This window comes from Mirounga angustirostris, unplaced genomic scaffold, assembly GCF_029215605.1.
Source record: "Mirounga angustirostris isolate CCGP_5_RB_7025 unplaced genomic scaffold, mMirAng1.0.hap1 SCAF_13, whole genome shotgun sequence".
In the NCBI taxonomy this organism is placed as follows: domain Eukaryota; kingdom Metazoa; phylum Chordata; class Mammalia; order Carnivora; family Phocidae; genus Mirounga; species Mirounga angustirostris.
The window spans coordinates 107,699,051-107,719,853 of record NW_026991721.1 but is presented as its reverse complement, the minus strand read 5'-3'; the positions used below and the strand labels follow the sequence as shown (position 1 = coordinate 107,719,853).

Here is a 20,803-nt window from a genome sequence, read left to right as displayed (position 1 = left end):
TATATGTGGTTGATAGGAAATATTGGTCAGACTCTCTTCTTTTTTTAAAAAAATTTTTATTAATATATAATATATTATTTATTTCAGGGGTACCGGTCTGTGATTCATCAGTCTTATATAATACCCAGTGCTCATTATAACACATACCCTCCCCAGTGTTCATCACTCAGTTACCCCATCCCCCACCCCCTCCACTCTAGCAACCTTCAATTGTTTCCTGAGATTAAGAGTCTCTTATGGTTTGTCTCCCTCTCTGGTTTCGTCTTGTTTCATTTTTTCCCCTCCCTTCCCCTATGATCCTCTGTCTTATTTCTCAAATTCCTCATATCAGTGAGATCATATGATACTTACCAATCACAGACTCTCTTCTTAAATGAATGAGGTATAAGAATTCAGCAAGGTCAGCAGTCGAATGTCTTTGGTGCAGAGTACAGTGTTTTCTTTTTTTTTAATTTAATTTAATTTTATTATGTTATGTTAGTCACCATACAATATATCATTAGTTTTTGATGTAATGTTCCATGATCCATTGTATTTGTATAACACCCAGTGCTCCATGCAGTACGTGCCCTCTTTAATACCCATCACCAGGCTAACCCATCCTCCCACCCCCATCCCCTCTAAAACCCTGTTTGTTTCTCAGAGCCCATAGTCTCTCATGGTTCATCTCTCCCTCCAATCCCCCCCCCCCATTTTTCCCTTCCTTCTCCTAATGTCCTCTATGCTATTCCTTATGTTCCACAAATAAGTGAAACCATATGATAATTGACTTTCTCTGCTTGACTTATTTCACTTAGCATACTCTCCTCCAGTCCCATCCATGCTGATGTAAAAGTTGGGTATTCATCCTTTCTGATGGCTGAGTAATATTCCATTGTCTATATGGACCACATCTTCTTTATCCATTCATCTGTTGAAGGGCATCTCAGCTCTTTCCACTGTTTGGCTATTGCGGACATTGCTGCTATGAACTTTGGGGTGCATATGGCCCTTCTTTTCACTACATCTGTGTCTTTGGGGTAAATACCCAGTAGTGCAATTGCTGGGTCATAGGGTAGCTCTGTTTTTAATTCTTTGAGGAACCTTCACACTGTTCTCCAAAGTGGCTGTACCAACTTGCATTCCCACCAACAGTGTAAGAGGGTTCCCCTTTCTCCACAACCTCTCCAACATTTGTTGTTTCTTGCCTTGTCAATTTTTGCCATTCTAAGTGGTGTTAAGATGGTATCTCAGTGTGGTTTTGATTTGAATTTCCCTGATGGCTAATGATGATGAGCATTTTTTCATGTGTCTGTTAGCCATTTGTATGTCTTCTTTTGGGAAGTGTCTGTTCATGTCTTCTGCCCATTTTTTGACTTGATTATTTGGTTTTGGGTGTTGAGTTTGAGAAGTTCTTTATATAGCACAGTCTTGACCAGACCCCATTGGATCTCTATCCTCTTGCTTCACAGAATTCCTTGTCTTGTGACCTAGTTACAAGGTCAGCTAGTCCTATACCCAGAATATCACTGTGTTCACTTCAGAGTAAGTCTGCCATGCAAGGTTGGAGTATCTTAACAGAATTAGACTGTCCCCAGAGCAGCTTTAAGAACCAGCTATTTGCTTTATACTTGTTTACTAATAACACTTATCTGTTTGGCATAGACATCCTTCTCTTGTGATATAACCGATAGGACAGTTGTGGGGGAAAGAACATTTAACCTTCATTTCCCCTAGCTACCAGAGATGGTTCATATTTTCCCAAAAAGCCTAGGATTTTCTTCATGGCCATATTAGGTCTGTTTACAAAACAAACATAACATTATAGAATTGTGTAACCACACTGTATGATAGAAGGCAAACAATTTTGTGCACAAATAAGATTCTGTTACCTAAAATTTATGTCATGACCATCTCATTCTTTGACAATACTGGATAAATATGGAGTTATCTGTATTAAAATCACATGCAAGCCCAGAGTTTTAGTAATTTCAAGTGCCACATAGCAAAGAGAAGACACTACAAAGAAACCCTACAAAGAATATTAGCTAACTATAATATTGTTCCTCAAAGCAAAAATTTTATAACATATTCTATTAAAAATGTTCTATAATCAAATAATTTTCAGAAGTGTTACATAATTTGCCACTCTTGGACAATCACAATATACATCCATATATTACAGGCTCTGAAAAAGTTGTATTAAAGCCTCCTGTTCAGTTTTGCTTAATCCAGCATTTCCCCAATATATTGAATTTGGGAAATACTGAGTTACAAGAAAACCCGACTTGGACTCACCTTTTAATTGAATTGTATGGTCAATATTTGGAGGATACTGATCAAAAACTAAGTTTTACATTTAAGAAGACTACCAGAAAGGTGAGGGAGGTGAGAATATTGAGTCACTGACAGGAGACATTGTAGAATCCTTGTAAAATAAGTTTTCATACATAAAATTGTCCTGGAGAGGAAAGACAAAAACTTCTTGACATATTTGGCCAATAGTGTACCATATATTGTCAATTCTAAGATGCATTTCATTTTCTCACTTTAAACAGCTCTACAATCAGAATAAACCCTTTGCTTCTTTCAGATACTCTTGGCCAAGCAGCAGTCAGAATAACATGGTGGACATCACCTGACACTTCGGTAAGATTAAGAAACTCCAGGCATCAAACCTGGTAGGAAGGCGTTCGTGGGTGGTAGAATATTCAAAGACAATAGTGGAGTACTTTGTAAATAAATGCTGTATCATGAACGTCCTTGATGACCCAGAAAATAACACTGTATGGAAAAACACAGAGTTCAATAATTATCAACCAAAAAATTTTTCAGGAGAGTTGGATTCTGGATTGGAATAAGTTTCAGGGATACTTAAACTTATGTATTCTGCTAATACTTTCATTTTTATTTATGCACAGAAGTAATTTAAAAAAATTATGTATGAATAAGTTATGTATGAAAATTAAGTATGAAAGAGTTCTTTGAATAAGCATAATGTTTCTAAAGGGAACAAAGCATTGATTAGTTTAATTAGGAGTTTAATTGACAGCTTTTTTCTTTCCCAAGGGTACACAAAATAATGACGTATCTTAAGACTTTATCTGAGCAATGTTTAACTATATTAATTCTCCAAAGGATGCTAGAACTTTAAAATATCCCTCATGTCATCAAATTTCTCAGAAGAATTCAATACTTTTTTACTAGTTTTATTTTCAGATAGATGTGTGCGTTCAGACTGACCATTTTTAGCAAGTCATAGAGAATTGATCTCATTGAAGGATGTCTGTCCGTAGCTGCAAGGACCATACTTGGCCTAAACTTGCAGTTTAGCTAATATTATTGCAGAATATTAGCTAACTATAATAACTGATTTTTTTTTTCTGGTGTGTTGGTTGGCACATGATAGGGATGATGGCGAAACAATACAGTTGACGAAAAACATGTTAAAGGATTACTGCCATTGGAATCTGCAATTATCTGATAAGCTCTTGGCTGAAAATCTGATGTATGAGTTTCCTTTCTAAAACCTGTGATGAGGCTTTTGTCTACACGGAAACATTAACTGACTGAAGCTATGTTCCAGATTTTTCATTTTGTCATTCTTCCTCATCACTGACTGTCTTGTGTTCCACTTCAGTAGATTTGAAATTCAATAGTAGGAAAGTTATGATCTCAAAAATACATACATTCTATTTTATTTATTGTATTTATTTTCCTCTTTTGTAAATCAGCAACTTTAACCTTTCCTTTTATCAGGGAGTTATTAAAAATGAAAAACCCTACCATATTTTAAGGGAGTTATGCTTCAGTGCAATGTGACTATAAAATCCGTCTTCATCTCTAGGGAAGGTAATGAATTCATATAAGTGCCATCATAATCTAGTCTTGTGCCCTCCCCACTTTTCTAATAAAAATGCAGAGAGAACATTGAGAAGCTCAAGATCGCTCTAAAGAAAATAGGGATTTACGGAATATAACCTCACCAGACTGTTGGTGAATTATGAAGGAAGAAAGGCATTTATTTTGAGAACCATGAGCATTAAAATATTCACCTTTGTGGAGGTGTTGCTGTGTTCATGAGTAGGGTCTGAATTAAGTTAATCTCAGCAAGAAGAACATGGTGGGTTTGTAAAATATTAAGTTATCCTGATTTTTTTCATTTTTTTCTGGCAGTTTTTTCCCATTAATATCAAATGGCTTATCTTTAGTCCTTGTAAAAGGACTTAAAAGTAGGATAAGGTTATTATAATAGTGATGCCGATGTCATTGGCCTCCAAAATTTGCATTTCCTTAAAATTTGTCTTTGTTATATCATTCCTATGGGTACATCTACCCAATGAAAATTAAAGGGGAGATATTTGGCACATACGTTGTTACCTCTTCACTGCATAAAATAACTGTGCCAGATTGATGAGCCAGTAATTCCATTTTTGAAACAATGAGTTATCCAAATTTTATGCTGACTTTGGCTATCACTACTAACATTGCCTTGCATGACACATTTTAAAAGTGGGGTTGGAATTTGAAGTTTAACTGTTGAGAGACCAGAGGAAGGAGGCTATATAGGGTGAGAGAAAGAGGGAGAGATTTTTGGAGACAAGTGACATAAAACTACATAGACAGACTCTTCCTTCCATTGGGAAAGCTTTAGGAGATGTGGAGATAGAGGATGAGTTTTAAGAAACAACTGTTAAATGAAAGAACAAAGTTGGATGTCTACGAAGCAAATTGTGGGAGGATAGTGCATCATAATTAGACCTGGGAGTGTCTCAAAGATGGGACAAGTGCACATGAAGCCCTATGACATGGCTTTGGTATAAAAAGGTAGAGCACAATTTATGGCAAAAAGCCCAGGTTTAGGGGCGGACTGAGGAGGATCAAAGGATGATCTCCACTAAAGGTGCTCAGATTACTTAAAGAATACTTTCCTCATCCGTAAAATGGGAAAACAGCATTATATTAGAGGTTCATTGTATTAGTGCTTGTCACATGGGAGGCGCTTTAAAAGCAAAGTCTACCATTTTAATAGGAAAAGAAGTTAACAGTCCAAAGAATATTAGGGTAGAAAACAGCACTTTTTCAGGGGTCACATAAAGGTAGTTGGCATTTGTTTATGTATGGGAAAAAGAGATTGGAATATATAAAGCGGAGAACTGGAGAAGATATAAGAGGTAAACTGAATAGATTGCTGGACCCAAGGAATTAAACCTCTGTTCTTTACTTCATTCAACCAGTATTTATTGAATGCCTGCTATGTGTCTGGCAATGTTCTAGTTGCTAGGGATAGAGCAATAACCTAAACACTCAAAGAACTAGCAGTCAACAATAGTTGGTAGAGGTAAAATACATACCAGGTTAGAATAAGAGCTAAGAGTAGAAAATAAAGCAGGGAATGGGATTATGAAGTGTCAGGAGTTTAGGATGGTTGGGGGCGGGGGATGGGAGTGTTGAAATTTTAGACAGATTGGCCAGGAAAGGTTTCTCTGAGAAAATGACTTTTCAAGTAAAAAGCTGAAGGAAGTGAGACAGCAAAGCATGCACGTATCGGAGGGAAGCACATTCCAGAGAGGAAACAAAAGTTGCAAACACCCTGTGGCGGGAGGGTGCCGCCATGTTCCCAGAACAGTAAGGAGGCCAGTGGGCTGGAGCTGGAGGAATAAGTGGGAGAGCTGAGGGACAAGGAGTGGCTGTGGGGTCCGATTGTTTGTAGGACTTTGGCAGGGGGGCATAGAGCAGACCTAGGCTTTTACTCTGAGTGAGATGAGAAGTCTTTGGGTTTGGAGCAGTGGTATGTTCTGACTTACATTTTAATAAGTTCATTACAGCTGCTGAAGTAAGAACGGCCCAGAAAGGGAGGTAGGCATGAGAGGAAGAGGGTCAATGCAGATATTTTGACTCTTGTGAATAAGAAATGGTGGTGAGTGGTGGAGTTGGGGGTAGCAGGAAGTGTTCAGATTATAAATACATTTTTAAGTAGAACCAGTGGGATTTGTTAGAGGATTGAATGCAGGGTATGAGAGAAAGGGAAGAGTCAGACATAATTCCAAGAATTTGGCAACTGGAAAGATGGAGGACACTGAAGGAGAGTCAGGTTTGGAGGGATTATCATGGTTCCCAGGTTGAGGCATGCAAGGTTGATATGCTTTTTAAACATCCCAGTGGAGATGTTTAATAGCTGGATATGCAAGCCATGAGATGGATAAGATTACTTAGGGAGTGATTTTGATAGAAAACCGAAAATAGCCGAGGACTGAGCCCTGTGAGCACTGGGGAGATAAGTAGGGACCAACAAGGGGTACTGAGAAGTGGCCAAAAATGTGAGAGAAAAAGACGCAAATGTGTGTTCTGGAAGCCAAGTGAAGATATTTCGTATTAACTAGCATATGGATTAGAAAAGCAAAAGAGCAATAAAAAGAGATATCTGAGACATGTAAGAACGTTTTTTTTTAAATTGGAGGAAAAAGTATATTCCTCAGTGGAGAACAACAGTGGGAAGGCCTCATTAGAACGGAATTAACCAGAAAGAACAGCACAGCAGTCTTTCAAGGCAGAGTAGTGATGACCATTCACACCAGAGTCACCTGAGATGTTCATTAAAACGCGCAGGTCCCTGAATTAGGATTTTTCATGGCAGACTGAGAATTTGTATTTTCAGAAAGCTCCACAGGTGATTCTTATACACATGACTAAGGTGAACGAAAATGTAAAACAGAAAATAGATTCCCAGGAGCAGTGAAATGATTTATATGTAAGTGTGCAAATGTAGGTTGTGAATATGGAGATGGGGTCACTGTTTCAGGCTCCCACACTCATGATCTATATTTTTATCCAAGAACAGGATTAGATCACAGCCATGCAGGGAAGAAATGGACTGCTTTACTTTCAAACCTAATATCCTTTTCCACCAAATATATTAGAAAACTCGAATTGACAACATTTATTTTTTTCCATTTCATTTCATGCTCTGTGGGGGAGGAATTGGAAATTGAAATTTGCAAGGCCTCCTGCGGGCTGGCCTCTGCCTCTAGGGTACACTTAGACAACAAGTCCAGTAGAACCCATCATTGCATTGCTATTATCCCACTGACACAGTGATTCTGCATGTCAAAAAGGATCCCCCTTTCTTGATGTAAGCACAACACACATGCACACACAGAACACTTGATACAGAAGCAGCATCTGCAAAAACCTATGAAAGACTCATGTCGGGCTTGTGGGAATCCAATACAGTGCTTCATGGGTAACTTCAGATGCTCCCATGTCAAAGCAAGATTTTACCCTTATCTTTAGGGTCATGGGAGATCTCAAATAGAGTTGATCACCCAGTATTGGATGTCCATGAGAAGTACAGCTCTGCAGAAACAGCATTAAAAACCGTAACGCAGGGGCGCCCGGGTGGCTCAGTCCATGAAGCATCTGCCTTCGGCTTGGGTCATGACCCCGGGGTCCTGGGATCTGGCTCCCTGCTCAGCGGGGAGCCTGCTTCTTTCTCTCTCTGTGTGTCTCTCTCATGAACGAATAAATAAAACCTTAAAAAAAACAACGTAGATTTCTAGTTCGGTGAACTCTGTATTTGGAAAGTGTGGACGGGATGAAGGGGGAGGGGTAGTGTACATAGTCAAAAGTAAGATGTGTAGAAAGAGCCTCTAATCTTTCTCTTGTGTTTTGTATATTTCACATATCATCCTGTGTGATTTACATCCATTGTCTCATTTTATCTTTGCAGTTCTATCAGGTAGAATAGATGAAGAAGCTGAAGCTCATTGACCCAAAGTTAAAAAGCGACAAAGTTAGAATTCTACAATAGGTCTGTCGTATGGGAACTTCTGTTTTTCCACTGTGCTGTTGGAGCTCTTTTGGAATTCAGTGTTGCTACTGGGGTTGCCGAATGGTACCACAGGGCTTGCATTACAGTTACATGTGTTACACCATCCAGATGCTTTCATGTTAAGCATGCAGTAAATATCTATGAGGTGTGTCATGGCAGAAATAACTAGGGTGAGCTATCAATCTAAGGAGTCTTAGGGTCTGGGACTAACCTCCTGTTGTCTAGGAATGCAAATATACAGAACCACAGGGAAATGGGGGGTACAGTGTCCTTACGGAGAGACTTCCTCCAGCTTCCTGCCTCTAGGCATCCTATCTGACCTCTACCCTCCCTCCGGGCTCTAGGTCACTTGGGCTTTTTATAAAGGATGGATGGTTACTAGTTATGCAGCTTCAAGTATCTTCCTGGCTGAACTTGTCCGCAAATAGATACTCTGAAGGGTTATTAGCCAGCTCACTGTATCTCAACTGTCAATAATTGTTTCCTTTCTTCTGTGTACTCGATTCTGTCCACAAATGGTTACATTGCCAACTGAAGGTCTTACTGTCATCCTCACCCCTCCTTCACCAGGGGTAGATTATCCCTACACATTAGAGCTTTTCCCCAGTCATTTGTTCTCTCTTGTTCTGACAGATCCCCGTTGCCCAGATGTTGGTAATGCTGCTGTTAGGCTTGAGGAGGTGTTCTGGGATATAGGATAATGGACTGAGGATCAAGTCATGGAGGCTTTAGTCTAATTCCCGCCATGAACTGCTGTTGGGTCCTTGGCAGGTTACATCTCTCTCCTGAGTCTTTGTTTCCTCATCTTCAAAACAGAGTGTTTCAACTCTCTTTCTATCCTTTCCCTAACATCCCATCACTCTGTGACGATTCTTTTCAAAAATACATCCAGAGAACCATGCATTTCCCTTGCTTTTGCTCTGTCTGTAGCCGAACAAGGTGTACATACAATTCCCTGTGGGGATAACCCATCATAGGCCATTTTATAAAAAGCAAGACATTTTTAGATGTAAACTTAATTTTCTTAATAACTTTTGTCTGGTTTTCTGAGTATAAAAATGACACATTGCCATTGGAAAAAATGGAAAACACAGGGCATATAAAGAGGAAGGTTGAAATCACATATAATTTTTCAACACAGTGAAAATCACTGCTTACATTTCAATGTTCTTGCTTGCTTGCTTCTTTCTTTGTTTTCTCCCTAAAATTAAGGCCATTTTCTCTTTTGTGTACTGCTCTTTTCCCTTCATTATGTTGTCCTGAGTATTTAATCTTATTAAGTAGTCTGAAAATATAATTTTATTTCTGCATAACTGTCCATGTTATTGTCATACCATACTAATGCAGTAATCTCTATGGTTGTACGTTGGTTTATTTTCAATATTGCATTATTTTGAATTATAATGTATGAATATCTGTGTGCATTTATGTGTTCAATGATTTTATCAATAACATAAATTTTTAGAAGTGGGATTACTGGTCAATTATTATAAATATTTGTCCACATGGGCTGGACCTTCTCTTTCCTGCCACCTTTCCTGTTTGACTCTGCTCTAGCCATGTGCATTTCACTGCTGTTGTGCTTTGCTAAGTTTGTTTCTCTCTCAGAGACCTTGATCATGCTGTGGGCTTTCTCCAGCCACAGTGCATCCCTGTTTCCAGATCTTCACAAGACTCACTCTCCCACTCCACTCTGTTCTGCTCCAGTGTCACCTTTTCATAGAGCATCCAGGACTCAGCAGTCCAAAATAGCCTCTCCCCCTGTGTTCTTTATCTACTTCCCCTGCTTTGTAAAACATTTGTTTGCCACCTAAAATCATGTTGTTTATTTATGTAACTGCCTCCTGTTTACTTTTTTACTGTCCACCTTCCCATTAGATGACAAGCTTCCTGAGCAGAGGAAGTGTGGCTTATCTTTTTCATTCTGGTATTAATTCCCATCACCTAGAGCCCTGTCTAGCATATACTAGTTGCTTAATAAATATTTTTTTCCAGTGAATTATTTGAAGTTGTCATTTACCCATTTGTCTTAGTCAGTTTGGGCGGCTATAATGGAAATACCGGAAACTTCTTTCTCACCGTCTGGAGTCTGGGAAGTCCCAGATCAAGGCGCTGGAGGATTCAGTGGCCGGTGAAGGTCTTTCCTGGCTCATATACATCTGTCTTCAGTTGTCTACCCGTGACAGGAGGCGTGAGAGGGCACTCTGGGGTCTCTTTTATAAAAGGGCACTGCTGCCATAATGAGGGCTCCCTGAGCATGTCCCAAAGACCCTCTAGGCATCCTATCTGTCCTAATACCATCACCCTGGAGCTTAGAAGCTCAGCACAGGAATTTTTAGGAGACAAAACCATTCAGTCCATAGTGCCATCTTTCTATTTGGATGTATCTCTTTTCCTCATAGAGAATATTTCAATGGAATAAGACCACTAGGGGCACATGGGTGGCTCAGTTGGTTAAGCGTTACCTTTGGCTCAGGTCACGATCCCAGGGTCCTAGGATCAAGCCCTGCATCGGGCTCCCTGCTCCGCGGGGAGCCTGCTTCTCCCTCTCCCTCTGCTGCTCCTCCTGCTTGTGCTCATGCTCTCTCTCTCTGTCAAGAAAATAAAATCTTAAAAAACAAAACAAAACAAGAATAAGGTCACTAATCTTGTTAATCCTTTAAATGTTATTATCTTATTAATCCAGATATATTTTATATATCCCATAACCCATATTTTTCCTGGTTAGTTGTTTGCCTTTTTAGAGTGATGAGTGGAAGAATTAAACATGTGTGCAGAAGTTCAAATTTTTCAGGAAGTCAGAAGATTAGAGGATGGTGGGGTGTAGGGGGAACTCTATGCTTGCCTTGTCCCTTGAACACAGCTAGATCAATATCAAATCATTCTGAACACCCAAGAAATCAATCTGAGGACTGAGAGGATGAACTGCACAACTAGAGGGAGAGGAGAGCCCAAGTCGTGCAAGAGTAGATTTGGGGGAGAAAAGGATTGCAGGTGCTGCAGAGAGGAGGGAGCCTTGATCATGGAAAGAGGGGGAGAGAGAGAGGCAGTGACAAAGAAGGAGAGAGAGAGCAGTGCACAGGGCATCACACAAGAAAAACACTTCCCCAAAACCATTACCTGGGAAAACAAGAGGAGCTGATTATCATGAGTTACTATAACCAGTGGAGCTCAAAGCCTGGAGTTTTAGAAGTCCATGCCATGGCCAGTGTGAAGCCTGGTGCGCGGAGAAGGAGGACGGAGGCACAGGAGAGGACAGCATGATCTGAGGATCCCCTGGGACGCACTGGGAGAGATGCTTCCCCCTTCTTGGAGTGCATCTGGGAGAAGTGGCATTGCCTCTCAGGGGACAAAAGAGCCTGCAGGCACCGTTGCCCTCCCCCGCCCCTTAAGCATAGGGACAGAGACACCTCCTGCAGGCAGTTAACCTGGACTCGGGCCTTTTTCTGCACTTCACTCTAAACTCCAAGCTCCTGTGCATTGGTACGACTGCTTTTCTGGAACAAACTAACACCAGCCCCAGTGTGGGTCCTCACCACACCAGGTCCCTAAAGTTTGGAGTTTTGAAATTTAGCTGGTATGCCAGAGATAAAACATAGGTGCACTGCCCTGCTGGGTGGACAGGGGGCCTGGACACTGGGCGAAGGCAGGTATCGGAGGGGAGATTGTTCGCTCTTCTGTGAGGGCTTCCCAGACAGTGGCAGATGTGAACTCCCCTCTACAGGAATGAGAGAAAGGACTGGTGCCATTTTTCTGCCCTGCCTGTCAGCAAGGACTGACTTCATTGGGCAACAGAGCACCAGCAGTGGAGGCCTGAGCCACTTACACCCCCTGCGCTCTGCAGGTATTCTTCACTAGGGCAAGTGGGCCTGAAAACCAGAGCAGCGGGTCCCTCCCCCAGAAGTCCAGCACAAATGCCCTGCATGCATAAGTCTACTCACTGTAGAGTACTGCAAAGCTTCAGCTCTAGTGGAACTAGGATCAAGCCTCTTTAAGCAAGCAGACCAGAGCACACTTAGTTAAAACTCGCCACACTCTGGGCAAGCTCCAAACACTTCCACTGCAGGCAAGGAGAAGCTCTGCCAAGGACTGACCTGAGGGAAAGAGCAGTCAGAACACAATAGCAGAGTGCACAGAATACACCAGAAACACTTCCTGAAGCTCCAGGCCCTGGGCAGTACTTGACCTCTTCTTCATAAAGGCATTACCTTCAGGAGCAGAAAACATAAAAGGTTTTCCTAACACACAGAAGAAGACAGAGATCTAGACAAAATGCCAAAATGGAGGAATGCATGCCCCCAAAAAGGAACAAGAAAACATTATGGCCTGGAATCTAACTGAAACACATAGAAGCAATATGCCTGATCCAGAATTTAAAGCAACAATCATAAGGCTACTAGCTGGGCTTGAGAAAAGCGTAGAAGACACCAGGGAGACCCTTACCGCAGAGATAAAAGACCTAAAAACTAGTCAGGCCAAAATAAAAAATGCTATAATTGATATGCAAAACTGACTGGATTTAATGACCATAACGATGGAAGAAGCAGAGGAATGAATCAGTGATATAGAAGATGAAATTATGGAAAATAATGGAGCTGAAAAGAAGAGGGAAAGAAAAGTATTGAATCGCAAATGTAGACTTAGTGAACTCAGCAAGTCCATAAAGTGTAATAACATTCATATCATAGGAGCCCCAGAAAAAGAGTGGGGGGGAAGAGGCAGAATGTTTATTTGAGCAAATTATAGCTGAAAACTTGCCTAATCGGGGGAAGGAAACAAGCATCCAGATCCAGGAGGTACAGAGAACTCCCATCAAAATCAACAAAAGCAGGCCAACACCAAGACATATTGTAGTAAAATTTGCAGAATACAGAGATAAAGAAAGAATTTCTGAAAGCAGCAAGGGAAAAGAAATCCCTAACCTACAAAGGAAGGCTAATCAGATTCACAGTAGATCTAACCACAGAAATTAGGCAGGCCAGAAGAGAGTGGCATGATAAATTCAATGTGCTGAATGGGAAAAATCTGCAGCCAAGAATACTTCCTTTTTCTTTTTTTAAAAATTTTTTATTGTTATGTTAGTCACCATACATTACATCATTAGTTTTTGATGTAGTGTTCCATGATTCATTGTTTGCATATAACACCCAGTGCTCCATGCAGAACATGCCCTCTTTAATACCCATCACCAGGCTAACCCATCCTCCCACCTCCCTCCCCTCTAGAACCCTCAGTTTGTTTTTCAGAGTCCATTGTCTTTCATGGTTCCTCTCCCCCTCCGATTCCCCCCCACTTCATCCTTCCCCTCCTGCTATCTTCTTCTTCTTCTTCTTCTTTTTTTTTTTTTTAACATATATTGTATTATTTGTTTCAGAGGTACAGATCTGTGATTCAACAGTCTTGCACAATTCACAGCACTCACCAAACCACATACCCTCCCCAATGTCTATCACCCAGCCACCCCATCCCTCCCACCCCCCACCGAGAATACTTTATCCATCAAGGCTGTCATTCAGAATAGAAGGAGAGAGAAAGAGTTTCCCAGGCAAATAAAAACTAAAGGAGTTTGTGACCACTAAACCAGTCATGCGGGAAATATTAGAGGAGACTTTTTGAGTGGGAAAGAAAGACCAAAATGACTAAGACTAGAAAGGAAGAGAGAAAATCTCCAGAAACAATGACTTAACAGGTAATACAATGGCACTAAATTCATATCTTTCAATAATTGCTCTGAATATAAATGGACTAAATGCTCCAATCAAAAGACATAGGGTATCAGAATGGATAAAAAAACAAGAACCATCTATATGCTGCCTACAAGAGACTCACTTAAAGACACCTGCAGATGGAAAGTCAGGGGGATGGAAAACAATTTATTATGCTAGTGGATGTCAAAAGAAAGCCAGAGTAGCCATACTTATATCAAACAAACTAGATTTTAAACTAAAGACTGTAACAAGAGAGGAAGAAGGTCACTATATCATCATTAGTGGGTCTATCCAGCAAGAAGATCTAACAATTGTAAATATTTATGCCCCCAGGTTGGGACTCCCAGATATATTAAACAATTAATAATAAACATAAAGAAACTCATTGATAATAATACAATAATAGTAGGGAACTTTAACACCCCACTCACATCAATGGACAGATCATCCAAGCAGAAAATCAACAAGGAAACAATGGCTTTGAATGACATACTGGACCAGACGGACTTCACAGATATATTCAGAACATTCCATCCTAAAGCAGCAGAATATAAATTATTTTCAAGTGCACATGGGACATTCTCCAGAATAGACCACATACTGGGTCACAAATCAGGCCTCAAGTACAAAAAGAATGAGATCATACCATGCATATTTTCAGACCACAATGCTATGAAACTTGAAGTCAGCCACAAGAAAAAATTTGGAAAGATCACAAATATATGGAGGATAACATCCTATTAAAGAGTGAATAGCTTAATTAGGAAATTAAAAAAGAAATAAAAAAATATACAGAAACAAATGAAAATGAGAACACGACAGTCCAAAACCTTTGGGATGCAACAAAAGCAGTCATAAACGGGAAGTTTATAGCAATACAGGCCTCCCTCAAGAAGCAAAAATCTCAAATGCACAACCTAACCTTACACCTAAATGAGTTAGAAAAAGAAAAACAAATGAAGCCTAAAGCCAGCAGAGGAAGGGAAATAAAGATTAGAGCAGAAATAAATCATGTAGAAACAACAATAACAACCACCAAAAAACCCAGTAGAACAGATCAATGAAACTAGGAGCTGGTTCTTTGAAAGAGTTAATAAAATTGATGAACCCCTAACCACACTTATCAAAAAGAAGAAAGAAAATAAATTAATAAATAAAATCATGAATGAGAGAGAAGAGATCACAATAAATACCACAGAAAGCAAACGGTTATAAGAGAATATTATGCAAAATTATACACCAACAATTTGGGCAATCTGGAAAAAAATGGATAAATTCCTGGAAACATATAAACTACCAAAACTGAATCAGGAAGAAATAGAAAATTTGAACATACATGACCAGCAAAGAAATGGAATCAGCATTCAAAAACCCCCAATAAACAAAAGTCCAGGGCCAGATGGCTTCATGGGCGGATTCTACCAAACATTTATTTTTTTAAGATTGATTTATTTATTTGAGAGAGAGAGAGTATGGGGGGAAGGGCAGAGGAGGAGGGAGAAGCAGACTTCCCACTGAACAGGGAGCCTGATGACATGGCGGCTCCATCCCAGGACCCTGAGATCATGACCTGAGCTGAAATCAAGAGTCAGATGCTCAACCAAGTGAGCCACCCAGGCGCCCTGCTACCAAGCGTTTAAAGAAGAGTTAATGCCTATTCTTCTCAGACCTTTCCAAAAAAAAGAAATGGAAGGAAAACTTCCAAACTCATCTTACGAGGCCAGCATTACCTTGATTCCAAAACCAGAGGAAGACCCCACTAAAAAGGAGAATTACAGGCCAACATCCCTGAGGAATATGGATGCAAAAATTCTCAACAAGATACTAGCAAATCAAATCTAACAGTACATTAAAATAATCTTCCAAATGGGATTTATTCCTGGGCTGCAAGGGTGGTTCAATATTTGCAAATGAATCAATGTGATTCATCACATTAATAAAAGAAAGGAAAAGAACCATATATGATCTTCTCAATACATGCAGAAAAAGCATTCGACAAAGTACAGCATCCATTTTTTTTTAAGACTTTATTTTATTTTAGAGAAAGAGAGAGAGGGAGAGAGAGAAGAGGGAGGAGCAGAGGGAGGAAGCAGACTTTCCACGGATTGCGGAGCCTGATGCAGGGCTTGATCTCATGACCCCAAGATCACAATCTGAGCCAGAACCAAGAGTTGGCTGCTCAAATGACTGAGCCACTCAGGCACCCCTACAGCATCCATTCTTGATAAAACCCTCAAAAAAAAAAAAACCCCTCAAAAAGTAGGGATAGGGTAGGGATACCTCAACATCATAAAAGCCATATACGAAAGACCCACAGCTAATATCATCCTCAATGGGGCAAAACTGAGAGCTTTTCCTCTAAGGTCAGGAAAAGAAAGGGAAGTCTGCTCTGACCACTGTTATTTAACATAGTACTGGAAGTCCTAGCCTTGGCAATCAGGTAACAAAAAGAAATAAAAGGCATTCCAATCAGCAAGGAAGAAGTCAAACTTTCACTCTTCACAGACGACATGATACTCTATGTAGAAAACCTGAAAGACCACCAAAAAATTGCTACAACTGATACACAAATTCAGTGAAGTCACAGAATACAAAATCAACATACAGAAATCTGTTGCGTTTCTATATACCAATAATGAAGCAGCATAAAGAGAAATCAAGGAATTGATCCCATTTACAATTGCACCAAAAACTGTAAGATATCTAGGAATAAACCTAACCAAATAAAAGATTTGTACTCGGAAAACTTTAAAACACGTATGAAAGAAATTGTGAAGATGACACGAAGAAATGGAAAAACATTAAATGCTCATGGATCATAAGAACAGATATTAATAAAATGTGTATACTACCCAAAGCAATCTACACATTTAATACAATCCCTATCAAAATACCACCAGCAGTTTTCACAGACGTAGGACAAACAATCCTAAAATGTGTATGGAACCACAAACGACCCCGATTGGCCAAAGCAATCTTGAAAAAGAAAAGCAAAGCTGGAAGCATCACAATTCTGGATTTCAAGCTCTGTTATAAAGCTGTGAACAACAAGACAGTATGGTCCTGGCACAAAAACAGACACACAGATCAGTGGAACAGAATAGAGAGCCCAGAGATGGACCCTCAACTCTATGGTCAACTAATCTTCAACATGAAAGAAAAAATATCCAATGGAAAAAAAGACCGTTTCTTCAACAAATGGTGTTGGGAAAACTGGACAGCCACATGCAGAAGAATGAAACTGGACCACTTTCTTATACCATACACAAAAATAAACTCAAAATGGATGAAAGACCTAAATGTGTGACAGGAATCCATCAGAATCCTAGTGGAGAACACAAGCAGAAACCTCTTTGACCTTGGCCACAGAAACATCTTACTAGACGTGTCTCTGTAGGCAAGGGAAACAAAAGCAGAAATGAACTATTGGGACCTCGTCAGGATAAGAAGCTTTTGCACAGCAAAGGAACCAATCAACAACACTAAAAGGCAGTCTATGGCATGGGAGGAGATATTCTCTAATGACATACCAGCTTAAGGGCTAGTATCCAAAATCTATTAAGAATTTATCAAACTCAATACCCAAAAAACAAATAATCCAGTTAAGAAATAGAAGATATGAATCGACATTTTTCCAAAGAAGACATCCAGATGGCTAACAGACACATGAAAAGATGCTCAACGTCACTCATCATCAGGGAAATACAAATAAAAACTAAAATGAGACACCACCTCACACCAGTCAGAATGGCTAAAATTAACAAGTCAGGAAACGACAAATGTTGGTGAGGATGCAGAGAAAGGGGAACCCTCCTACACTGTTGGTGGGAATGCAAGCTGGTGCAGCCACTCTGGAAAACAGTATAGAGCATCCTCAAAAGTTTAAAAACATAACTACCTATGACCCAGCATTTGCACTACTAGGTATTTAACCCAAATGATACAAAAACACTGATTCAAAGAGGCATATGCACCCCAATATTTATAGTAGCATTATCAACAATAGCCAAAATACAGAAAGAGCCCAGATGTCCATAGATTGTTGAATGGATAAAGAAGATGTGGTATGCATATACAGTGGAATGTTACTCGGCCATCAAAAAGAGGGAAATCTTGCCATTTCCAAAGACGTAAATGGAGCAATAGAGTGCATAATGCTATAGGAAATAAGTCAGTCAGAGAAAGACAAATACCATCTGATCTCACTCATATGTGAAATTTAAGAAACAAAACAGATGAACATAGGGGGAAGAAAAAAAAGAAAGAGAGAGGCAAACCATAAAACAGACTCTTAATGATAGAAAACAAACTGAGGGGGCGCCTGGGTGGCTCAGTCGGTTGAGCGACTGCCTTCGGCTCAGGTCATGATCCTGGAGTCCCTGGATCGGGTCCCGCATCGGGCTCCCTGCTCGGCAGGGAGTCTGCTTCTCCCTCTGACCCTCCCCCCTCTCATGTGCGCTCTCTCATTCTCTCTCTCTCAAATAAATAAATAAAATCTTAAAAAAAAAAAAGAAAACGAACCGAGGGTGGATGGAGGGAGGTGGGTGGGGGATGGGCTAGATGGGGGATGGGCATTAAGGAGGCACTTGTGATGGGCACTGGGTGTTGTATGTAAGTGATGAATCACTGAATTCTACTCCTGAAACTAATATTATAGTATGTGTTAACTAACTACAATTTAAATAAAAACTTGAAACTTTAAAAAAAATTTAGAAAGTCTTATTTGTTAAGTTTTTATTTTATGGTTCCCTTCTACAATATTGTATTCAGAAAGTCTCTCTGCAGCCCAATAACTGATAAATATTCACATATTATTTCTTCCAGTTTCTTTATTCCTTTTTATTGTTTAATTCTCAAATTCTGGGATTTATTTTGATGTATCTCATTTGTCTTATCTCCCCTCTTTAAGCTGAATACAATGAAACTCAGAAAGAATTTTAATAAACTGTTTACCAACATAGAGTTCTCGCTGTGGATATGCCCCTGGGTGAATTATGGAAAGTGCTGCAGATGGAAATTTTCTTTTTCCCAAGCTTAGTGCGTGTGCTACTGATTACAGGCATATTCCTTTCTCACACCAGGAACCATTGGAACCATTCTGATATGTATGCAAGGACAGCAATCACCTACAAGATATGTCTTGAAAAACACTGAAAACCTACTTTTTGAAATGCGGCTGCTCTTCCTAGGAAAGCGTTTGAATGTCGGTTCTTTTCTGCTTGAATGTGACGCCTTACGTGTTACTAGTTTTGCATACATGATCTCTCTTAGTGAGTTAAGGTGTTCATTCCTGTTACAGATTTTACAGATGAAGAAACTGATGCTCTACGGGGCTAAAAAAACATTCCTGAGGTGGTAGAGATAGTAAGTGGCAGAATTGTGGTATGTCATAGCAAAACCAATGATAAAACGCAATTTAAGCGTTCTCGTGATTACGAGAGACAGTCCTGAACTAAGTCCATCCCACAGCTTGTATGGTTGAATACTCACAACAACCTATAACACCTATTTGACAGAGAAGATGATTAAGATTTAGACACTTGCTCAAGGCCACACAACTACTCTGTTATACTCCTTCCAATAGTACTGTTTAAAAATGCCCTACTCGTTGGGGTAAAAGGGACTTTAGTGAGGGATCTGTATGAACTAGAGTTGGCTAACACTTATAACATAGAGACCCCCAAATTTATGATGGCTCAAACTCAGTTAAGGTGCTGTAAAAACCTGATATGTCCATTCTTAAAAGATCACCCATTCTGTAAAATTGCACATTAAAAATAATAGCACTTCTGGGGAAAATGGAGTTGGGGAAGACCCTTTGAAACCTAGGGAGCTTGGTAACTCTAAAGTTCTAGACAGAACACTAAAAACAATAAGAAAAAATATTAGTATATTAAGAAAGACATATTTCTAACTACCTGACATCCTGAAAAGGTAAATCTGTGGTAACAGAGAGGTATTGGTGAGTCCCAGAGATAGGGAGGAGGGAGGGATGAGCAGGTGGAATACAAGGATCTTTCAGCTGTTCCGGAAAATACCACAGTGATGGATACAGGTCATTGTACTTTTGTCAAAAAGGACAGAATGGCAAGAGTGAACCCTTGTGTAAACTATGGACTTGGGGATGACGCGCTATTGTCTGTTCATTGATGGTGACAAAGTACGAATCTGATGAAGATATTGAGAGTGGGTGGGATCTGTGTTAAGTGGTGGGGGTGGGGTCAGGGGCATATAGGATCCTGGTTCTTTCCACTCACTTTTGCTGTGAATCAGGTCTTCATTTCTGAAGTTCACGTTAAACTTCTGATAAGTAAGAAAACACTTAGAAGGCTCTTTTGACAAAGTGGGAGAATAAGGGTGGAAGAGTACGAGGAATAATCGAGCTTCAGAGTGCTGGAGACAAAGACCGAGGAGACCATGAGAAGTTAGAGATGCAGAGCAAGTGACCGAACTTGGGGCAACATGGAGTGGACGGAAGTCGCAGCTCTGTGCTGCTCTGTGACTCTGTTCAGCCGAACTAGAGAGCTGAGGTCTGTAGCTGTTGCCTCAGTACGCAAACCATGAGCACGTGTGGGGAGATCCCACATCAGGGTGCATCGCCCAGGCCTGATTCTAACCATTTTCCGTGTGGCAATCCTATACGAGCTAATCCACTGTAGAAACTGTAGTAGAACAGATTTGAGAGTTCTAGTCCTTCTTCAACTAACAGTATTTTTCCAGTGAACAGGTTGGCAGGATATCCTACCCCATCCAGTTTTTCAGGAGCCCAGACTTATGGATGCTTCCCGGGTGACCTTGGAGTGATCTCCATTTTAAGCAGTCAGGGGGAAAAAGAGCTCTGAGAAGTCTTTGTAAAGGATTTTCCTGGGCTAATCTTTGAGGAGGTGCTTATTACTTTCTCTCACACATTCCATTTTCTGGAATTTAATCTTATGGGCACACATAATGAAATGGAGCCCAGAAATGAGGTCAACTCTCCAGCCATGTACCCAAGAAGATGAGGAGAGCATGGATTTGGGGGGCAGGGGCAATATTTTATGCCACAAAATTATAACCAAAACTGATTTTACTGCAAAGTCTAAATCTGGGTGGGTACTCCCCCAGATGACTAGATATACTCTGCGAATATGGACTGTCCCTACAGGGTCTGTTACAGTACGATGTGCTTTGTACAGAGATGGCAGTAAGGTTAAAGACTCATGTTCTTAGAAAGGTCAGTAATGCACATTTACGCTGTAATCTGATGGCAAGAATTTAATGCCTAATGTAAAAAAAAAATTATATG

The 20,803-nt window shown here is 40.1% G+C and overlaps 1 long non-coding RNA gene across 1 annotated transcript in view; it reads left to right on the top strand.

Moving 5' to 3' along the window:
• LOC135362435 (uncharacterized) overlaps nucleotides 1-20,803 on the top strand; it is a 120,328-nt gene that overhangs the window by 8,113 nt on the left and 91,412 nt on the right. Inside the window, exon 2 of the long non-coding RNA XR_010407132.1 lies at nucleotides 2,573-2,628. This is a non-coding gene — a long non-coding RNA (uncharacterized LOC135362435). The remainder of the gene's footprint in view (nucleotides 1-2,572; nucleotides 2,629-20,803) is intronic.